The sequence below is a fragment of the Saccopteryx leptura genome, chromosome 10 (assembly GCF_036850995.1).
Source record: "Saccopteryx leptura isolate mSacLep1 chromosome 10, mSacLep1_pri_phased_curated, whole genome shotgun sequence".
In the NCBI taxonomy this organism is placed as follows: Eukaryota; Metazoa; Chordata; class Mammalia; order Chiroptera; family Emballonuridae; genus Saccopteryx; species Saccopteryx leptura.
In genome coordinates, this window is record NC_089512.1 from 28734271 (window position 1) to 28755425 (window position 21155).

At 37.6% G+C, this 21155-nt stretch overlaps 1 non-coding gene across 1 annotated transcript; it reads left to right on the forward strand.

Annotated features, from left to right (window-relative positions):
• Positions 1-6496: 6496 nt before the first annotated feature.
• LOC136382725 (U1 spliceosomal RNA) lies at positions 6497-6660 on the forward strand. Its single transcript, XR_010747342.1, has one exon. It is a non-coding gene; the product is annotated as a U1 spliceosomal RNA (small nuclear RNA).
• The last annotated feature ends 14495 nt before the right edge of the window (positions 6661-21155 follow it).

Here is a 21155-nt window from a genome sequence, read left to right on the forward strand (position 1 = left end):
GAAGCAACTAGGAATGGATGATTTCTGCTCCTCCCCCCTTCTCTCGCTCTCTCTCTCTCCTTTGTCTAAAATCAATCAATTTTAAAAAAAGAAGAAAAGTGAGGAAGAGCCCGCCTTCTGAGATATAGTTGAGCTCATTTTTCATTACACAAGAGGAGTCACTTAATGGAGTTTACCTTGGCTCCCAGGGAGCTTTGAAGGCTCTTATAATCAGTGCCCTTCCTAGTACATGAAAATTGTATGAAAAGCCTCATGCTGTGTGTGGTTATGCCCAACTGCATAAACAAATAGAAACAATGCCGAGCAGGAAGTTGGGAAAGGGTAAAACAGTCAGGTAACAACAGAATAAACTTAATAAATTTAATTTGACATAAGCATGGAAATTCCTCAGTTGCTTCCCATCTCCTCACCAACATGTCCATTAATTTCCCTCCTGTGCTCACAGCCTCCTACCTGTTCTAATACTGCACCAGGTGTTCATTTAAATTGAAATGGCACGGTGGTTACTAGCTTCTCATTTTAAGATTCACCGTGGCAGCCTGCAAGTATGGCCACATTTTTCCCATCTATGCTTTCCTCTTCTACAGAATCCTAGAAGTATTTGAAATGTGATAACCTATTGGATTAGGTCACAGTTGAAGAATCGGGGAAATAAGTTTACACAACAAGTGTGTAGTTGAAAAAAAAACAAAACATATTTTTCTTTTAAATTTCTTCTGCAAAAAGCCCTACATGAAAGTTTGAGCCTAAGGATTAGAAATACACTTAAGTGTATTTCTTTGAAGTTGTTTTTGTTTGTCTTGGAAATGAATTTTATTGTAAGAAAAACTTAACATTCAATTTAAACTTTTTTTTTTTTTGCCGAAGAAATTGGGGAATCTACCCAATACCTACTACTAAAATACAAACAAACAAACAAACAAAAACCTGCACCTTTTCTGAATTGCTTTGTACATATTCAGTTATTTGCTCTGAGTTTTATCCTGAACCCACCCCTCACCCTACACCACACACACTGTTACAAACAGTATTAGCAAAGTACCCAAGAAGTACATTTTATTTCAGCATTGAAATGGATTAACCTATTAGTCTGTCCTTTAAGAAAAAAATCAATTTTGGTTTAAACATTTTTTATTATATTATTACTATTCATTGATTTTTAAATGAAGATTTTTTTTGAAAGTTGAATTAGTCAATGTTCTATCACAAATAACAGGAATTCTACAAAAAGTACTTCAAACACAACCGAAATTTATTGATATTTACCTTTCCAGATACCCATTGTATACTTTGACCCTAAAAGCCCCATCCCACACTTTCTTATTTCAGACAAATTCCTTAAAAAAAAACAAACCTTGATATAATCCCATTTGTTTATCCTGTTTTTTATTTCACTTGCCTGTGGAGATAAATCGGCAAATATATTGCTGCGAGAAATGTCAAAGAGCTCACTGCCTATGTTTTCTTCTAAGATGCTTATGGTTTTACAGCTTACATTTAAGTCTTTTATCCATTTTGAGTTTATTTTTGTGAATGGTGTAAGTTGGTGGTCTAGTTTCCCTTTTTTGCAGGTAGCTGTCCAATTTTCCCAACACCATTTGTTGAAGAGGCTGTCTTTATTCCAATGTATGCTCTTACCTCCTTTGTCAAATATCAGTGGTCCATAAAAATGTGGGTTTATTTCTAGGTTCTCTGTTCTGTTCCACTGATCTATACACCTGTTCTTATGCCATACCAGGGTGTTTTGAGTACAATGGCCTTATAAAATAACTTGATGTCTGGAAGTGTGATACCTCCCGCTTTATTCTTCCTTTTCAAGATTGCTGAGGCTATTCGTGTTCTCTTTTTGTTCCATATAAATTTTTGGAATATGTGTTCTATGATATATCTTTGAAGTAAGTCATTGATATTTTAAGGTATTGCATTGAATTTATAAATTGCTTTGGGTAATATACACATTTTAATGATGTTTATTCTTCCTAACCATGAGCATGGTATATGCTTCCACTTGTTTGTATCTTCCCTGATTTCTTTTATCAATGTTTTATAATTTTCTGAGTACAAGGCTTTAATCTCCCTGGTTAAATTTATTCCTAGGTACTTTATTTTTTTGGTTGCGATGGTAAAGGGGATTGCTTCCTTAATTTCTCTTTCTCACAGTTCATTGTTAGTGTATAAAAATGCCTCTGAGCCCTGGCCAGTTGGCTTAGTGGTGGAGTGTCAGCCTGGCATGCAGGAGTCCCGGGTTTGATTCCCGACCAGGACACACAGGAGAGGTGCCCATCTGCTTCTCCACCCCTCCCCCTCTCCTTCCTCTCTGTCTCTCTCTTCCCCTCCTGCAGCCGAGGCTCCATTGGAGCAAAGATGGCCCGGGCACTGAAGATGGCTCTGTGACCTCTGCCTCAGGGCTAGGATGGCTCTGGATGCAACAGAGCAATGCCCCAGATGGGCAGAGCATCGCCCCCTGGTGGGCATGCTGGGTGGATTCCAGTCGGGTGCATGTGGGAGTCTGTCTGACTGGCTCCCCGTTTCCAGCTTCGGAAAAATGCCTCTGATTTCTGAGTATTAATTTTATATCCTGTCACCTTGCTGAATTCATTTATCAGGTCCAATAGTTTTTTGACTGAGGCTTTAGGGTTTTCTATATACAATATCATATCATCTGAAAATAATGATAGTTTTACTTCTTCTTTTCCAATTTGGATGCCTTTTATTTCTTTTTTTTTTTTGTCTGATTGCTGTGGCTAAGACTTCCAAAACTATGTTGAATAAGAGTGGTGAAAGGGGGCACCTTTGCCTTGTTCCTGATCTTAAGGGGATTGCTTTTAATTTTTTCCCATTGAGTATGATGTTGGCTGTGGGTTTGTCATAGATGGACTTTATCATGTTGAGGTATGTTCCCTGTATTCCTGCTTTGCTGGGAGTTTTGATCATGAATGGTGCTGGATTTTATCAAATGCTTTTTCTGCATCTATTAAAATTATTATGTGGTTTTTCTCCTTCCTTTTGTTTATGTGATGAATCACATTGATTGATTTGCAAATATTGTACCAGCCTTGCCTCCCAAGAATATATTCCACTTGATCATGGTGTATGATTTTTTTCATATATTGCTGGATCTGGTTTGCTAATATTTTGTTGAGGATTTTAGCATCTAAATTCATCAGGGATATTAGCCTATAATTATCTTTCTTTGTGTTGCTTTTGCCTGGTTTGGAATCAGAATTATGCTCACCTCAGAAGGGAGCTTGGAAGTCTTCCTCCCTCTTGAATTTTTTGAAATAGCTTGAGAAGGATAGGAGTTAGTTCTTGTTTGAATATTTGGTAGAATTCACTTGTGAAACCATTAGGCCCAGGACTTTTCTTTTTTGGGAATTTTTTGATAACTGTTTCAATCTCATTTGTTGTAATCGGTCTGTTTAGGTTTTCTGATTCTTTCAGATTAATTTTTGGAAGATTATATGTTTCAAGGAATTTGTCCATTTCATCTAGGTTGTCTATTTTTTGGCATACAGGTCTTCATAGTATTTTCGTACAATATTTTGTATTTCTGTTGTGTCAGTTGTTATTTCTTCACTCTCGTTACTAATTTTATTTATTTGAGTCCTCTCTTTTTCTTGGTGAGTCTGGTTAAAGGTTCATTGATCTTGTTTACCTTTTCAAAGAACCAGCTCCTGGTTTTATTGATCCTCTGTTTTGTTTCTTTAGCCTCATGTCATTTATTTCTGCTCTGATTTTTATTATTTCCTTCCTTTTACTACATTTGGGCTTTACTTGTTGTCTTTTACTAGTTCTTTTAGATGTAGGGTCAAGTTGTTTATTTGAGCTTTTTCTAGCTTCTTGAGGTATTCCTGTAATACTATGAACTTCCCTCTCAGGACTGCTTTTGCTGGGTCCCATAAATTTTGAGTTGATGTATGCTCGTTATTGTTCATTTCTAGGAATTTTAAAATTTCTTCTTTGATCTCATTGTTAACCCATTTGTTATTTAATAACATGCTATTTAGTTTTTATGTGTTTGAGTATTTTTCAGTTTTTCTGTTGTGGTTGATTTCTAGTTTATGCCATTGTGATCAGAGAAAGTGCTCGATATGATTTCAATCTTCTTAAATTTGTTGAGACCACTTTTGTGCCCTAACATGAGGTCTATCCTAGAGATTGTACCATGAGCACTTGAAAAGAATGTATATTCTGCTGTTTTAGGGTGAAAGGTTCTGAAGATATCTATTAAATCGAGTTGATCTAGTATGTCCTTTAAGTCTGCTGTTTCTTTGTTAATTTTCTTTCTTGAGGATCTATCTAGTGATGTTAGTGTGGTATTGAAATCCCCTACTATTATAGTATTGCTGTTGATCTCACCCTTTAATTCCATCAAAGTCTGCTTTATATATTAAGGTGCTCCTATATTAGGTGTGTAGATATTTATAATGGTTATATCTTGCTGTTGGATTGCTCCCTTTATCAGTATGTAGTGACCTTCTTTATCTCTTACTATTGTTTTAAAGTCCATTTTGTCTGATATAAGTATTGCTACCCCAGCTTTTTTTTCATTTCCATTTGCGTGAAATATTTTTTTTCATCCTTTTATCTTCACTCTATGTGCATCTTTTGTTTTAAGGTGTGTCTCTTGTAGATAGCATATGCATGAGTCCTGTTTTCTTATCCACGCAGCTACCCTATGTCTTTTGATTGGATTATTTAATCCATTTACATTTAAGGTTATTATTGATATGTAATTGTTTATTACCATTTTATTCTATATCAAACTAAAAAGCTTCTGCACAGCTAAAGACAATAAGAACAAAATAAAAAGACAAACTACACAATGGGAGAACATATTTGACCATACGTCTGATAAGGGGTTAGTAACCAAAATTTATAAAGAACTTGTAAAACTCAATACCAAGAAGACAATCCAAAGAAAAAATGGGTGAAAGAAATGAATAGACACTTCTCCAAAGAGGACATACAGATGGCCAATAGGCATATGAATAATGCTGAACATCACTAATCATTAGAGAAATGCAAATTAAAACCACAATGAGATATCACCTCACAACAGTCAGAATGGTGCTCATTAAAAAAACAACACAGAATAAGTGCTGGCGAGGATGTGGAGAAAAGGGAACCTTCTTGCACTGCTCGTGGGAATGCAGACTGGTGCAGCCACTGTGGAAAATAGTATGAAGATTCCTCAATAAATTAAAAATCAAATTTCCTTTTGACCCAGCTATCCCACTTTTAGGAATATACTCCAAGAACACCATAGCACTGTTTGAAAAGAAGAAATGCACCCCCATGTTTATGGCAGCATTGTTCACAATAGTGAAGATCTGGAAACAGCCCAAGTGTCCGTCAGTGGACAAGTGGATTAAAAAGCTTTGGTACGCCTGACCTGTGGTGGCGCAGTGGATAAAGCGTCGACCTGGAAATGCTGAGGTCACCAGTTCAAAACCCTGGGCTTGCCTGGTCAAGGCACATATGGAAGTTGATGCTTCCAGCTCCTCCCCCCCTTCTCTCTCTCTGTCTCTCCTCTCTCTCTCTCTGTCTCTCCCTCGCCTCTCTAAAATGAATTAAAAAAAATAAAAAATTAAAGGATGTTAAAAAGCTTTGGTACATATATAATATGGAATACTACTCAGCCATAAGAAATGATGACATCGGATCATTTACAAAAACATGGATGGACCTTGATAATATTATACTGAGCGAAATAAGTAAATCAGAAAAAACTAAGAACTATATGATTCCATACATAGGTGGGACATAAAAATGAAACTCAGAGACATGGACAAGAGTGTGGGGGTCACGGGGTTAGGGGGGGAGGAGAGGGAGGAGGTGGGAGAGGGGAGGGGCACAAAGAAACCTAGTTAGAAGGTGACAGAAGACAATTGGACTTTGGGTGATGGGAATGCAGCATAATCAAATGTCAAAATAACCTAGAGATGTTTTCTCTGAACATATGTACCCTGATTTATCAATGTCACCCCATTAAAAAAACCCCATCACCGAACTTGGGCAGGAGACAAAGCCTGAGCTGCCTGGGACGTCCAACTGGATATTTCCTCCCCATTGTGTACCAACTGCTGGAACTGACTCAGAGGGTAGAAGCTAATCTAGAGTCACGCAGTGTGAACACTGAACTGCAGTCCAGATCTTGGGTTTCTGTCAGGTAAACAGCCAGAGAGAAGTCACTTAAATCGGGGAGACTGGAAGGAGGAATGGATCTTCCCAAGCAGTAGCGAGGATGGCCAGGCTGCGCTGAAGTATCACGGGGAGGCGGAGTATGTATATTACAGCTTTAGGGTCGTTGGAACTGTGCTTCCTGGGAAGATATGCATTATATTCTCTGTTCCCAGTACTGAGTTTTTGTACAAAATTCTGAGTTTTGGATAGCTATATATAGATCAAGACTAATTAGAGTTGTTTCATGAGTCACCCTAATCTTACAGCGGTGTGCCCAAAAGCGGGTAATGCCGAGGGTAAGCTATAACTCATACTTACCTAGCAGGGGAGATACCATGATCATGAAGGTGGTTTTTCCAGAGTGGGGCTCACTCATTGCACTCTAAGTGTGCTGACCTCTGTGATTTCTCCAAATGTGGAAAACTTGACTGTATAATTTGTGGTAGTGGGGGGCTGTGTTTGCGCTCTCCCCTGGCTTTATCGGGTTAAAAAGTTAGACGATAGGTGCGTCCTTTTTTTCGTACTGTATGTTTATGGTTTGTGGAGTAGTTGCAGAGGTAGTGTGTTTAGACTTAACTTTGTAAAATGAGGTGTCCGAGGGAGAGAGAAGCAAATACTTGTTAAAACTGCCTTTCTTTGAGGCTGAGGTACACACTGAAAGAGCATGTCTTAGGCCTGTTGGCACATAACATCTGAAATTGGCAGGGCATCTGTTACCTGAGAAGAGGCCTTATAACCAGTAACATATTATTTTAGTGCATTTCCTAATACTAACTTTCCTTAAGGATACATATTTTGACAAAATTTCAGTTGTCGTATACATACCATTTCGTATCCCTTTTTCCTGTTAACCTTATATTATATAATGAATTTTTTTTTATTTTTTGTGAATTGTTAATATTTATATATTACTGTTATGTTTGCTAAAGGCTCCACTTCTCTGGCTTTGACATCTAGGGTTTTGGGGTGATTTTGGTTTCTTATCATTGTAAGTAAATCTGTGAAGGAGATACCCTTATACATAGATAAGGACATTGTCTTTCTCTAGAATTGTTTCCTTTAAGTAAATTAAAAGAAATTTCTAAGTCAAAAAAATAGGAACAGCCCTGGTTGGATAGTGCATTTAGTTAGAGCATCGTCCTAATGCACATAGGTTCTCGGTCAGGGCACATATACAGGAACAGATTGATGTTGCTGTCTCTCTCTCCCTTCCTCTCTCCCTGAAATCAATAAATTTTTTTAAAAAAGGAAAAAAAACCTACTACTCTTCTTGGCCTTGGCTGCCCCATAAACAAACTAAAAATTTGGCTCTCCAATATTCTTCCACTTCTGTGATGTGACTGACACACCTCCCACTTTTTTTTTTTTTTTTTTTTTTTGTATTTTTCCCGAAGTTGAAAATGAGGAGGCAGTCAGACAGACTCCCGCATGCGCCCGACTGGGATCCACCCGGCATGCCCACCAGGGGGCGATGCTCTGCTCATCTTGGGGCATCACTCTGCCACAATCAGAGCCATTCTAGTGCCTGAGGCAGAGGCCACAGAGCCATCGTCAGTGCCCGGGCCAACTTTGCTCCTATGGAGCCTTGGCTGCCAGAGCGGAAGAGAGAGACAGAGAGGAAGGAGAGGGGGAGGGTGGAGAAGCAGATGGGCGCTTCTCCTTGTGTGCTCTGGCCGGAAATCAAACCCGGGACTTCTGCACGCCAGGCCGACGCACTACCACTGAGCCAACCAGCCAGGGCCTCTCTCTCCTTTTTAACTGTAGAATGGAAGGTTGTGTGCTTGTTAAACTGCATTTCTTCTACGACACAGTAGTTAAGGGTATGGTATTTCAAAGGGTTGTAAGTACAGTGGTCCCTCGTCTATCACAGGAGTTAGGTTCCAGAACCACCTGCGACAGGTGAAAATCCGCAAAGTAGTGACCTTATATTTAATTATATATATATATATTAAGGCTTTATAAACCCTCCCCACACTCTTATAAACCTTTTCTACACTGTTTTCAATTTTTTAGTCTAGAAAATGCTTATTTTACCACAAAATATATTTTAAATAATAAATATATAAAAACATTTATCGCAAAATCCCACAATATAGCAAAAAATCTGCAATACAAAATTAGATATATACAATTTAAAAATCCATGATACAGTGAGACAGCGAAAAGTGAACTGTGATATGGCAAGGGATGACTATAACTCAATTCTCTTTAAAGAGACCACAAAGACATCCAGCTATTCCTTCTCTGGTCTAGAGCAGCTGTTGATCAAGACCTGAGGCAGTTCTGTGTTCTTAGACAGTCAACTTGTCTTTCATTATCATGGGGACAATGGATCCCTCTTCTCTTCCTATTTAATTATCGCATCATTCAAAATGCTGGGCATTTCCCCTCATTCATCACACTGAGGACCATAAATGTCATGTAGAACCTGGTGTGTAATAATTACCATTTCCTTTATTTGTGTTAATTAGGTTAAACATCAGGGCTTAAGATAAACTTATAAACATTTGGGAGTGTTCTGCATTTTGTGAGCAGGTTGCAATAATAAATTCTCTATACCAAAAGCCAAAGACAAAACTAATCATTACCTATTTCTGCTTCATTCTTCCACATTTATTTTTCAATGCACTTGTTTTAAATGCTGTTTAGTGTGTACCCTCTTATTTCCAAACAGCATTTATGTCGCTTTAAAAAGATACATATGTTTGAGATGTACTTGAAATAAATAAGAATTAAACTTTAAAAACATGTACAGAATGTGCATTTGGATTAAACAATGCCAGTTTGAGGAATGTGTAATTGTTATGGCTTTTACATATGAGGTTTTCCTACTTTTCCATTCACATTGTAGCGTGATATACATCTTATATTTTGTTGATAATTTTTCTAATGGCCTCATTTCCCATTAATACCAACATGCCGTTGTTGGGCAGATAAAATATATTATGCTCACTTTGTTAAAGATGGCGCTGCCCACATGGAAGCCGTCGCCCAGGTGATATTAATGTGTGTTGGGGGCATGCTGTGGGCAGGCAGGATCCTTGTAGCCTGGGGCTTGGTTTTAGGACTAAGCCTTTCCCACCCTTTTTGATGTGGGATGGTACAATCCTATCATGCCTCAGAAAGTGACTTTGTATTAGAGACTTCCCTATTTTGTATATTGGATTAAAGGTTTGGATTTCTACACTATAAAATAGGGGCAGAACGGGAGCTTGCTCTCTTAGTTCCTGAGATTAGCATTAGAGAGAAGAGAGCAGAGAGGAGAGCAAAGAGAGGCCACGTGGAGGAGGCCAGGAGAAGCAGCCAAGATTGCGGAGTGTTGAATGAGAGACCAGTTTGTGCAGAGTTTGTGCAGGGAGAAGGAAGGAAATGGGGAACAGAGGTGAATAAGTCTGGTGAGCTAGAAACCTTTGATTCTAGGAAACTCGGATAAGTCCGTAGCTTTGTGAGCACTGAATGTGGGTGGGTTTTGGAGCCCAGTGTGTGTTTTTACTTGCCCGCTGGGTGCAAGCTAGAATTAAAGATGATGGCCCACCAGTTTTTGGCTCCATTGTTTCTTTGCTGACTGTCCGAATCCAATGCGAACCTGCATGGGCCAGGCTGCTGTGATAGTGGCATTGGATATTGGCTTTACAGCTGTGACTATGAGACAAATATTCTTCATTAGTATTTCTCTCTTCCCAGTTACTCTATCAAGTCATATATCTCCAAAGGCTAAAGCACTTATGTTTGGAACCAAATAGTTAAGCCTCGCTGAAATTACTTTCTGACATCTCTGTTGGTTTTCTCTCTTATTTAAATTCTATTATGATTTTAGTTTTTATATATGTAAAATTTCTCTATAGATGAGGAATTAATTTCTCTATCATAGTCTGAGATGATATTCAAAGCCATATGAACCCCTGATTAAGACAAGACATAGTTTCTGACCAATCAAAATTGAACTCACTGAACTGTGGTCAGGTAGCTCACAAGATAAAGCTTCTTCCTGTCATAATGAAGTTGTAAGTTCATTCCTTGGTCAGCCTATATATGAGAAGCAATAAATGAGTACATATCTAAATGAAACAACTAAGTGAAACATGTTGATGCTTCTCTGTCTCTTTCTTTTTCCCCTCCTATTTCCCCCTCCTTTTCTTTTCTCTTTCTCTCTCTCTAAATAAATGGAAAGTATTTTTTAAACACTCACTGTAATCAAGCAGTAAGACTGTCAGAGTGTTCCAGACTCAGGAAGTATCTGCTGTGTACATCCGTATTATGTACTGGCTGTCTAACAGACAGACCTTTTAATTGAAAATTCTATAAAACTAGCATTATTTTAAAGCTGAAAAGAAGGAGGCTCAGAAACATTAGGGACTCTCCAAGATCACACATTTTATCAGTTAGGAATTGTTGTTAATTAACTGCTAAACATAATAGAAGTTAATTTCACTCACACATTAAACATATTTAGAAGTAGGCAGTCAATGATTTGTGTGGAGCCTCAAATAAGTAATCACAGACAGGTGTTCTTTCTCTTCTTGCTCTGCCAACCTATGTACCTGCCATTCATTCTCAAGTTTTCCTTCCCCAGAATGGCTGCTGAAGTGATGGATATCACATTTATATTCCACTCAAGAAGCAGGAGAGAGAAACTATTAGGGAGACTAGAACAAGTCCATTAAAGTTGTGTGTCCCTCTCCAAAAAACTTTTCTTGGAGTGTCCCCCCATTCTCTCAACTCTACTACACACAGACACAACAACTCTCTCTTAAGCGCCATTGGTCCATCATAGTATCACTGCTGGTGGGGAAGAGGGGGCAGAAAATGTTTCTTGTCTCTAAAGCAAAGTCAAAGATGGATTTGGGACAACTAGTTATCACACATAGCTAGAAAGTGATAGTCTGAATCTTAACCCGGATTTCACAGATTTACTTATTCCATTCCTACATCGTGCAGCCTATTAAATATGGTATAAGCACCTGGAATTTAGAAATCAAACTTTTATCTATTTCCTTTTGTATATAATCAGTTTCAGCCTAACATTGGCAATGATAAATATTTGTTAAATGTATGGACGAATAAATGCATGGGTGCAAGAAAAGAGAGAAGAATGGATGGATGGAGTTGTACCTGCTGTTGAGTCAGTTGGTGTATATTTCTATGTCCTACTGTTTTTATTGTATAAAAAATTGAGGTAGAGCTTAGGGTGGATTGGTGGTGAGGGTGAGAAATGAAGAAACAAGCTGAATTCTCAAATTTGAATTTTGTCTGATTATTAACAATTATTACTTAAGTCGTATGTGTAAAAATCTTTGAAACCCAGAGGGCACTGAATAGCTACCAGCTTCATTAATTTACATTCATTTTTAATTTATTCATTTGGGTTTTTTTTTTAGAAATTAATCTCACAGATATGCAGAAATTGATTTCTCCTTTTAATAACTATGAGTTGACAAGTTTTTGATAGTCGAGGTCTCAAAATCTCTCTATTAAAATACAAAATGAGATGGATAAGTAAAACAACTAATTGAATATTTCAGTAACATTTTTGTCTCAATTACTGTGAAAGCAATTATCAAGATAGGTTCCTTCATTTCCATTTCAAACATTGTGTTTGTCAGTGAAATTAAATCAACCATCCAGCTCTTGATTATTTTGCATTGTCTTTTCAAGTTAAATGCCCATACACACACATGCACACTGCCACGTAATTAACCTAATCTGATTATTTTATGAACTTTTTATTTTCTAGTGAGGTCAGTTACTCTTAATGAAGATGCTGAATTTGGCCTTTTGGCGAGCAATAATTAGATGTGCAGTGAATCTGTTACTTTTTATTTGGGGCAAATTGCTTATGTGTGAAGGTACACCTAAATTTGGAATAGAGGAAAAAGTCAACTATTTCAAGCATATTCTGCTCTAAATCACTTGCGTTTGAAGCAAAGATTCCAGAATAAACCCAAACCTTTTTTGCTTAGTTAAATCCAGTAAGGAATGCCATGAAATTGCCCACATGCCTTTGATGCACTGACATTTTGCTGTGTCAAATATTGCTGAAAATAGATGAACTGCTGATTAGGCCTTGGAAAATTTTATAAAAGTGGAACCTCGCATTAGAGTGACATTTGTTGGGTAATAATCTGCCTTCTTGATTTGTTGGCAAGCTTTATCCAAAGATTCAGGTTTTCTTAACAGCTATATATGCCATGCAAGTTATTAAGCCAGTTTTAAAAGTTCAAGTTGATTCAAAATAAAAACTAAAACTAAGTCTGGCTCTACAAAGGTAGGACTAAATTACCAAGAGCGAGGCGGGAGTCCTCATTTTCATTTCTAATAACAATTGTCACAGGCCTCCTTTTCTATTTGCTGGAAAGCAATTGATTTTGCTGGGAGCAGATATAAAAAGAGAAACAAACAAAAGGAATGGAAAGGCATGGGGCTGATTCTGGTTAGCACGAACCTTGCAGAAACCATATGAGTTTTAGGAAATATATAACGGGACTGAGATTTACCTCCCAAATGCAAAGCTGTCCCGTCTTAAAATGGTAACAAGAACAGAAAGCTAGTTAATGCCTCTGTCTCGCTGCTGCTGTTACTGCTGTGTTGCTCTATTCTCATTCTTGGAACCCCAGCTGTATATTTTAATCTTCTTCTTTCTTTGCTTCATTTAACAACAGCTGGCATAGATGCCTGTTTTGGTTACCTGGGCCTGTCAGCCTGATCCAAGCACTCGGGCCAGCACTTAGAAGGCAATCATTTAACCAGACATCACGCCAGCCAGTCACGCCAAATAAAGGCACTTTCCAGTTTAGAAGGAATCGGCTCTTGAGGGAATTGGCTGTTTAAAAAGGCAGCACCTTGCCCCTTACACAAACATATGCACAGACACACACACTCATACAAACATATATACACACACGCCTATATGGCCCCGCCATTTCAGCTGCTTCTAGGGCCCTTGAGCCCAATGAAATAGCAGTGTTGGAGGAGTGAGAGGAGATACTACATGTGTCCGAAGGGAAATGACTCATGAGGAGCCTGCATGTAGTATGAAGGACTGTAACTTGAAATTGGAAACTAGATAACATCCCTGGTAAAAAGCCCGGGTCCTAATGACCAGAGAGTTGATGCCTGTCACAGGCCTAGAAGAGCCGCATGCACACATTCCAACCCGGGCGTGGAAGCACCGTGAGAAGCACAGTGTGCACACCTTGGTCTCTTGTCCTACAAGAAGACAAGTCTGAATTAGTCTGGCAACCAATCGTGCGGGTGGGGGTACATTTTAAAATAACAGTTGTTTAATAGTTCATCTCAAAAGAAGACGAGAAATGTAGTTTAACCATCAAAAATTACTACACTGGCAAAAAGGAAAAAGCCTGTATCTCCCAGAAAATGATAAATGGAAAAGTTATCCCAGTTATGTGTGAAAATTTCATGGACACCAAAATTTCCTAAAATGTACACTGCTGTGAGACCAAATGTTAAAATGCCTATTAAAATATTAATTTGTAATTAAAAGGCAATATGTATTCATTGTGGAGTGTTAAGAAACACAGCATGCAGCCCTGGCCAGGTAGCTCAATGGATAAAAGCATTGTCTGGGCACACTAAGGCCACAGGTGTGATCCCTGGTCAGGGTACACACGAGAAGCAATGAGTGTACAACTAAATGGAATGAGTCGATGCTTCTGTCTCTCTTTTTTTCTTTCTCTTTCTCTCCTCCTTCCCCAGGGATCCTGAGAGCATATTTCCAATTTGTCTGAGTTGGAAGGCGGACGAACAATATCTCAGCTAAAAGCAGTCACAGAGAAGTTCCTTCTTCCCAGCCTCTAGTTCTACTTAGGCATTCCATTGATCGGAGGAGGACCCCTATATTAGAGAGAGGATAATCGGCTTTCCTTGGCTTAGCAAATCCAATGTTAATTTCACCCAAACCCTCCTCAAAGACACACCCAGAATAGTGCTTGACTACATGTCTGGGCAGCCTGTGGCTCAGTCCAGTTGACAGATAAAATTAAACCTCATAGACCTGTATCTTTCAGGTTTTCCTCAGATAAATATTGTTTTTAACATGAGCTTACTATGACCTGAAGAAAAAAACCTCTGTAATTGTGGGTTCATTGCTTTTACTCAAAGTACTCTCTGCCTCTATTTTCAGGTTAGTTTTAGAACCAATCAGAAACTGAATTCACTATTTGAATATGGAAAAAGAAATTTTTATGTTATATCTACCCCATGCTTTCTACCTTCCACAATCCACCAGGGAAACCAACAGTATGAAGAAACTATCAGAAAAATGGTCTTTTTAATTTCTTTTCATCTGATGTGATTTTTCTTTCCAGTAATCTGTGGATTCTGTCATTGCTTTTTGTATGACAAGCACATAATTATTATATAAGGTCTACCAGAAAGTTCTGTCTGTTTCTATCACAAGTTTCGACACGTAAGCACATGTTTATTTGGCGCATGTGTGCCTCTCTATTTTTATCACTTAATGTATGCATACTGACGTAACAAATTAACTAAAAGAAAGTTGATTCACGTTAATTTTATGTGTGAAGCAATAGTGTACCCATGGCTACTGATAAAGTTCATTTACGCCACTGTAATTTTTACGAATTTCAACAAGGAAGAAATGCTACAGAAGCATGTCTGTCGCATACACCATATTTCCCGGACTTAGCACCCTCCAACAATCACTTGTTTTTGTCCTTAGAAAATTTTTTGAAGGGCAAAAAATTCAAAAATGAAGAAGATATCAAACAAGCACTGGTTCAATTTTTCTTATCAAAAGATAAAACGTTTTTCAAAAATGGGATATACAAATTGCCCTCATGCTGGCAAGAAATCATTAATAATAATGGCAATTATATTATTTAATAAATTTTATTGACTGTAAGAAAAATTTGTATTTTGTTTTACTCCAAAAATGAACAGAACTTTCCAGTAGACCTTATATATTACATACTATTATTTGTTCTCTATTTACTAAATTCCAGAAAGATTCTGTATAAGCTATATATTTAAATATATTAACATATAGTTCTTTTGAGGTCAAGACCTGTATCTGCAACTGCCTACTCACTACCTCATTAGGGTACCTTACCCATAGGCCCAGTGTGTCTCCACCTAAATGTATCTCTCCCTTTGATACTGGTGCTCTCAATACTGACCTCAAAATTTCCATCACTCAATTATAATGTTGCTCTCTATTAGTAAATCCCAGGATATGCTAAATTCTTTTCATCTGCAGTCAATAGTTTTCTTCTATTATATTTCTGGTGTTTTCTATTTTACTCAATTCTGATCTTCAGGAATTTACCTTCCCTTGCTTTTTATATCTATCATTTTAATGATAAGGTTTATATCTTAGTTCTTCACCATTTAGTTTTGGATTATTTTCCCTGATCTGTCTAACACATCACTGATGATATTTTAATTTGTATTTATTATGTTGTCTTCCATTATATCTTGCAGCTCTGTCATGTTTAGATTTTTTTCCCCCGGTTTCATATTCTGTGGTCTTAAAATATCTTCATTGGATACTTCTATTTTTTTTCTCGAGTCATTTATCTAGAGAGATTATACTTTCAGAAATTTGAGAAATGAATAAATTTTTATTTGAATGTCTCGCATTATCCTTAGACAAGTCTTCTTGAGTCTCTTTATATGTTACATACGTTGGCTTCCTCTTCCCACCTCCCCATTTTTTCTTCCACATTTCTACAATCGGAAAGTCTTGTGTGATTTAAGATCCCATTTAATTTCCATCACGAGATAGCATTGCACCCAATAAATGTTCCTTTTTAAATAATCCTTACATTTTTTTCCTCCTTCACTTGTCCACACAGAAATAAACTTTTTTTAAAAAATGACACTGAAAAAAAAAATGACTCTGAGGTTTTCAGAGATCCGAAATGACAAAATCTTTATCACTGACGAATACAAATTATCCCCTTCGTATTTTAGTTCCAATGATTAATTCACCTCTAGCAGAAATAGCCTTGAAGCTGGAACACGTAAAAGGCAGACTTTCCTCCAAAGCACAGTTCTGAGACTCTCACATCACTGCAGTCATGCCTGTTTGCAGAATCCTCGCTGTGTGTTGGGAACAGGAGTGCTTTCCAGCAGTTGGGCTGTGCTTGTGAAATGTGAGCACATACGTCTTTTGGAACATTCAATGTACCATGTGCTTTGGGTTGTAATTGCAGGTGTAAATATCAATCTGGTCTCACAGTTTGGCATCTGAAACATGCAATTTGCCATTTATGATTCTGCTTGTGTTTGTGTTCAGGTGCAGTTGTAAATGTGTCTCCAGAAGGCAGGGACTCCGAGTCTCATCATGTTTTCACAACCCACTGACTGTAGATTCCAATCCAGAGAATGTGCGAAACCAGCAAGGTTGATACGTCTCTAGTATTCAACTGACTTCTGTTGATTATTTAAAGACACAACATGATGCATTTGTATATTAAAACTATAGCCTGGTTTTAGTAACTAATTTTTCAATGTGTTGTTAAAAGTTAATCTAGTGAATGAACTTTTTCTTTTGAAAAGAAAGCAGTTTGAGTCTAATCCACATTTGTCAGGACAGAAATGCAATCACCAAAAAAAGTGAGAACTAATTAAAATAGTTTACATCTTTCTAAAGACATGTCAGGTGGTTTTGACAAAGCAATTAGAAATAAGCAATTTTTTATAAAAATAGCAGAGGGTTCTATAATATTTATGTTGTTGTGAACATACAAAGTTATATATTACATATACAGAGACTGATAAAGAGAAAAATGGGGTGTAGAGGTGTAAGTGAAAGCAAGACTTTTTTTTTAAATGTTTATTGTATTGATTTGAGAGGTCAGGGGGAAGGGAGAGAGGGAGAGAGAAACAGGAACATCAATCTGTTCCTGTAAGAGCCCTGATCAGGGATCAAACTGGCAACTTCTGCGCTTTGGGATGATGCTTTATCTAACAAACTGAGTTATCTGGCCAGGACAAAAGTAAAGCTTTTTGTAAGTGCTATGTTTTAACAAGGAACAGACAGTTTATAAAATTTAACAAATGTTAAATAAATACTCTAAGAAAGTTTTAAAAATTAACTTTTTATTTTAGAATAGTTTTAGATTTACAAAAAAATTATAAAGAAAGCGCAGAATTTTCACATACTTACCCAGTTTCTTCTATTATTAACACCTTATTATAGTATAGTCTTTTTGTCACAATTAACAAACCAATGTTGATATAATGTTACTAACCCAAATCAACACCTTACTCAGATTTCCTTAGTTTTGCCATAACGTCATTTTTCTGTTCCAGGTTCTCAGATAGGCTACCACATTATATTTAGGTCTCATGTCTCCTTAGGCTCTTTTCTTGGATGTGATAGCTTCTCAGACGTTCCTTGTTTTTAATGATCTCAAACGTTTTGAGGAGTGCTGGTCCAATATTTTGTAACAGATTCCTCACTTGGGATTTGTCTGGTGTTGTCTCGTGATTAGACTGGATTGGTGGGTTTTGGGAAGGAAACCCACAGAAAATCTATTCTAATCCACCTCATGTCAAGGGCACAAACAGTTAATTTATCACTGCTAATATTAACCTTGATCGCCTGGCTGAAGTAGTGTTCACCAGATTTCTTTACTACAAATTAGCTTCTTTCCTGGTGCCCACACTTTACTTTTTGGAAGAAAGTCACAGAGTGCAGCTTATACTGAGTGAGAGTAAGGAGTTATGTGTCAATAACTTGTGAGTGGAGTATCTACTGTGAGGGAGTTTAATCTATTATTGATTATTTACTCAATCAGTATTTTATATCAGTATGAACTTCTATATATTTACCTTGGACTTTTGGATATAAACTGATATGACTTTATTTTGTTGCTCAGCTCTGGCTATTGGGAGTTTTTCAGTTGACCCCTTCATTTCTTTGGCATGTCTCATCATTGTGGTCCTTTTTTGCTTGACTTTTTCTCACTTTCAGGAACACTTGAAGTATTTCCTGCTCAGTCCTAGAATCAGCCACTTCTGTAATAACCTCTGGTTCCTTTTATTGTAGAATGATATTAGAAACCAAGATCTAGGCACTGACTGTGTACATTTATAATGAGATGTTATTGCTTCTAGACCCTCTTAGCTGACAGAAAAGAAAATATATGTTTATTTATATTAATCCATTCGCGCACACACACACACACACACATACACACACACACACAAATATTTTTTGTCTCTAACCAGTTGACCCATATTAAGCTAGAGCCAGAATGCATACTGATGTTTCCTATTCAAGTTTTTACCACATCGATCATTCTGGACTCCTCCCATTGCTAATCAGGAATTTCACACTCCACCAGTGAAAAACCTGCCTCCAACCATCCATATTCATTTATTTAAATCACTTAATTCCAGTATACAATTTCAGAATTATTTACCCGTATCCCCATGAGAAACAACTTTATCAGCTAGAGTACAGTGATTGGGTACTTTTTGTATAATTAGATCAGCACTTTTTACCCTTAGTAAGATGTTTTTCATATATTTGTAATATAGTTATGTTGTTTTAATATATTCTGCTTTCTATATGGAATATGTCAACCTCCTAAATGATTTTTAAGAAGTAGACATGTTGTTTTGAGTAATAGGACCTGATATAATAATGTTCTATTTAGTGTGAAGATTTATGTTACTCTGTCTAAGAGCGGGGCTGTGTTTAATGTTTGTGAAGCTAGCTCTTTGTGCTAGAGAGGCTTCAGATTCCTCTAGTCTTCTTATGTTCATCTCCCCTCATGACTTCTGGTTTCCTTAACTATTTCTCCCCATAAAGAATCATTGCCTTATAGCTCTTTCAAGTTGTAACCCAATATTACTACGCTAGAGCCCTAACAAGGTGCTGGGCTGGGAAGCATTCTATAATCCAATTGCATCTCAGTGTTTTAATGGGTCTGTAATTTGGGGCTATGAACTTCACAAATGACTTTTCATTGGTAGAAAAGTTTCCCTATCTCCTTGTTCTTCTCTCCTAATCTATTTCTTTGAAGCCTGACCCTTGTTGACTATGTTTTTTTTCCTCCTTCAGTGATTCGGAAGGGCTAGAAGGACTGTAATGGGAGACATTCCCTTCTTCCAGCTGGGATAAAGTTCTGACAAAGTCTTTACCCCTGCAGACGAGGATTTTATTATATTTTATACAGAAGGATCTTGACATATTTCACAGTGATTTCTCTACTCCTCCCTGGGCTTAGCCACAAGAGACTTAGATTTTCACTGTGAGACTCTAGTGGCGTTCCGAGAGGTAGAACCCACAAAAATGTGGGAGGTCCCCTAAGACGGTGTCCCCAGGCATTTCTCACTTCACTCTCATACTAGTCCCCACTCCAACTCCAACCAGTATTCAAAAATTACCATTTAAGCATTCTTACTAGTCTATAATGCCAGTAGCTTCTTCTGTTCAAGGTAAACAGGTCAGTCGCTGTATCTCTGATGTGCCCCTCTCTCTCAATTTTGGGGGGGGGACAGTTTTCCCTGCAACATTAATTTTCTGGTGGGTCCAAGAATAGTCATTGATTTTCAGCTGCCAAAAATTTCTTGTAACGATTGAAATGACAAACTTCCAAGCTCTTTACATCTCAGAACTGGAACTGGAAGTCATTGATAATGCTATTTTTAACTCTGAGCTCTGAAATTTTTAAACCTTCCCAATGAGTTCTGGGAAGATCAAACACAAAAAGATTTGTGACAATTTAGGGTGATCTGAGAGTATGTTTTAAATGGGTATAATAACAATGTTAAATTATACTCAGTAAGTGATACTAGTTAAGGATCAGTGAGGAAAACAAAACAAAACAAAACAAATGCAGCCAAAATGTCTATTAAAAGTGATTTGGAGAATTCTCCTAACTCATTTAACTTTAGCTTTTATGAGAAGAGTCCTTATATGCTTGTTTTTAGAATATTTGAGTAAAATGTATATATAAATATATTTTTTCTCTTTATGATTAATTCTACCAAACCTAACTGTTATCTAATTCTGTTGATTCTAGTTCTGTATTAAAATTTTTGGTGAAAAGCAAAAGAGGAAATAAGCAATTTCTTCAATCTGAAGTTATATTCCCAGTGATAAAGACATGACAGGTGCTGTCACTCTTTTTTTCTTCTTCTTCTTCTTCTTTATTTTTTGAAGCTGGAAACGGGGAGAGACAGTCAGACAGACTCCCGCATGCGCCCGACCGGGATCCACCCGGCACGCCCACCAGGGGCGAAGCTCTGCCCACCAGGGGGTGATGTTCTGCCCCTCCGGGGCGTCGCTCTGTTGCAACCAGAGCCACTCCAGCACCTGGGGCAGAGGCCAAGGAGCCATCCCCAGCGCCTGGGCCATCTTTGCTCCAATGGAGCCTCGCTGCGGGAGGGGAAGAGAGAGACAGAGAGGAAGGAGAGGGGGAGAGGTGGAGAAGCAGATGGGCGCTTCTCCTGTGTGCCCTGGCCGGGAATTGAACCCAGGACTCCTGCATGCCAGACCGATGCTCTACCACTGAGCCAACCGGCCAGGGCCTGCTGTCACTCTTTAAACAAGAATGTTCTCCATTAAAAAATAATTTCATTTAAAGTCTCCTGGCCTGAAATGACTATTTAAAAGGATTACTTTCTATCAGCTGAATTTTTATATTCTTTTAATGAAGCACAGTTTTTATCTGGAGGTCTGAGAGTATGAATTTCTCAAAGTTGTATTTAAAATGTGATGATGGGCAGTTTCTCTAGAAAGAACTTCTATAATTTTTATTAGTTTCTCTAGGAGGTATGTAATGTAAAAATATTTAAGAATCAGTACATAGAGGTACGTACTTCATTCTATGATCTTAATTTCTAAATTATGACCCTTAGAAATAATATCAATGTCAAAATAGCTCTCAGAATCCTAACATCCTTCTGACAGCATGCTTACCAAAATCTTCTCAATGTATCAGAAGTAAGTGTTAAATATAACTTCCACAAAT